Source organism: Petaurus breviceps, unplaced genomic scaffold, assembly GCF_028583685.1.
Source record: "Petaurus breviceps papuanus isolate PSGF00001 unplaced genomic scaffold, PetGlider_PUasm1.0 90638, whole genome shotgun sequence".
Classification (NCBI taxonomy): Eukaryota; Metazoa; Chordata; class Mammalia; order Diprotodontia; family Petauridae; genus Petaurus; species Petaurus breviceps.
Window position 1 is genome coordinate 9,129,633 of NW_027187295.1, and position 2,996 is coordinate 9,132,628.

Here is a 2,996-nt window from a genome sequence, read left to right on the forward strand (position 1 = left end):
TCCCAAGAGAAGCAAAATTTTTGACAAGCAGCAAACTCCCTGAAAATTAAAGTAGAGAAAATAAAAGCTAATGACTCCATGATACAATAAGAAATATTAAAACAAAATTAACAGACTGAAAAAAATAGAAATATAAGGTATCTCTGGCAAAAACAATTGAACAATGGAAAAGAGATCAAGGAGAAAAAAATGAAGACCCTTGACATAATTTTTCAAGAAATCTTAAAAGAAAACTTAACAATTCTCTTAGAACCAAAGAATAAATAAGAAATAGAAAAAAAAATCCACTCATCACTTGATGAAAGAAACCCTTAAATGATAGCTCCTATGTACATGATAGCCAAAATAAAGAACTTTCAGGTCAAAGAAAAAATGCTATAAGCAATCAGATAGAAAGAATTCAAATACCAAGTAGCCATAGTTCAGATCATGATTTAGCAGCCACCACTATAAAGGATACACACACACACACACACACACACACACACACACACACACATTTCATTAAAGATTCATTCCCCCCCCCTCCATAGGATTATACTTAGTTTTGCTGGCTAAGTTATTCTTGGCTGTAAACCTATATCCTTTGCCTTCTAGAATATTGCATGCATCATCTTGGGTCATAGACAGAGTCTAATTAGACAGAAGGACTGAGAGTGGTCCAATTATGTCTTGATGATCCTGAAAAAAGAAAGGAAGGGGAGGGGAGGAATGTGAAAAGAAGGTTAGAGCAAAATTATCTCATCAGTGTATATGAGTCAATACTAAAAAGGAGGAAAGAGTGAGGGGAGTGGCTGATACTTCAGCCTTACTCTCATCTGAATTGGTCAAAGGAGGAAAAAATATACCCACACACACATATATGCAGTTGGGAACAAAAATGTATCTCACTATACAGGGAAATATAAAGGAAAGAGAAAAAGGGAGAATTAGAGGGAGGGTAGATTAAGAGAGGTGTTATTGTTCTTCAGTCCTTCAGTCATGTCCAAAGGGAAGAATTAATTCTAGGCAAAACAAACACTTAAGGATGTACAGAAATATTCATGGTTCTATTTTTAAAATTTGACTTAAATTTATATATTATCTAAATATACATCATATAGATATGCATGTATAGATATGGACATAAAAACAATTGACAAGCTCTACAGGTGTCCCATCAAACTGTACATCATAATTTGGACAAAAGACATTCTTTATCCACTTGGTTTTTCTGAGCTAGGTGGTTGAACCAAAGCTTTTGAATGTTTATAGATGTCTTCCAGAAGGCTTTGCAGTGTATTTATGGTCTTGATGCAATCAGTACTTTGTCATTTGCAAATAGGTACATCTGTAGGATCTCATCATTCATAGAAAATCCTCCTTCAACTTGGATTTTGTATTGGAGTCATGATTCCTTGTGGAGTGGCAAAGAATTGGAAACTAAAGATGTGCTCTTCAATTAAGGAATGGCTGAGCAATTACAGTATATAGATGAGAGAGAATACTATTGTGATATATAAGCAATGACAAATGGGATGATTTCTGAGAAACCTAGGAAGACTTTTAAGAATTGATGCAGAGTGAAGTAAGCAGAACCAGGAGAACGATTTATGGAATGATAATAATTTTATAAAGGCAAACAATGGCTGACTGACTTAATAATTCTAATCAAGGTAATGACCAACCCCAACTCTAGAGTACTTATGATGAAACATGCTACCTACTTCCTGACAGAGAAGTGAAGGACACAGAATGCAGAATGAGATATTTTTGTGGGGAGGGAACATGAACAATTCAGACTATATATGCTTGTAACAGGGGTTTTAGTTTTCTTTCTTTTTCAAGTGGGGTGGAGGAGGGTGAGTGGAAGGCAGAGAAACAATTCAAAAAATTAATTTAGAAAAATTTTTTAACTTAAAAAAAAAGAACTCAATCTAGTGCAATCCTGAATTTTCTACTAGGGAAAACTAAGGCCCAGAAAAGTTAAATGACTTGCCCAGTGTGACAGCTAATTAGCAACAAGTTCCAGATTGGAATCTAGGTTACCCACCGCCTTGTCTAGTGATCTTTTTACTACACAATATTGATAATAGTACTTATTTTTATAGGATCCTAAAGTTTGCAATCTTGTGAGGTAAATAGTACAAATGTTATTATTTTAATTTTTTAGATAGGAAAATTGACATTATGGACATATGAAAATCATGGACATTAAGTGACTTGTCCAAGGTCACATAGCTATTTAGTGTGAGTCAATATTTGAACCTAAGTCTCTCCTGACTCCGTGTCTATTGTACATCCTAATAAATGATGTCATTACTCTCTCTACCTCTCTCCTGATATGTATTGTACAATACTAAAAAGAATAATAAAACTAACTAGGGACTTCCCTTATGCAATGACTCCACTGAATTCTGGTGTTTCACGCTATAATTAATTGATTAGAATGCTCAGTTTCATGAGGCATTACAGATTGAAATTTGTTTTAAAAATACAGGAAATTATCCAAGTGAATGTTAACTGGAGTAAGACTTTTACTTAAGGAAACTTTGCTTTTATAAACTATTCAGTCAAAAGACATTACCTCCTTTTGAGCAGAGCCAAATGATTCACCAGATTTAGCTATTTGGAATATGCAACTTCTAAAAACAACTTGCAATGTACTGTACTCTGAACTAAAGGAAACAGCCACATCTAAAGGGGAAATGGATTAGGTTTTCTAGTACATTGGTTAATCACTGGAAATTTGAACTCTTATCAAAACAATTTTATGACCAATACTATGCGCAATCACAAAAATATTTTCAGTGAGCTATTAACAAGCATTAATTATATTACAGTTCTTGTGGGGAAAGAATAATCTCTTTGGAATCTATTACTAGACTCCTGAGCTAGGAAACTGTCAACCTTTGTAACATTTCTCCAATGCATAAATGACTGAGGTGGTTTGAAAGTCAGAAAATAATTACATGAAACTTCAAAGTGAAACCAGAAGATTAAAAAAACTCATTAAA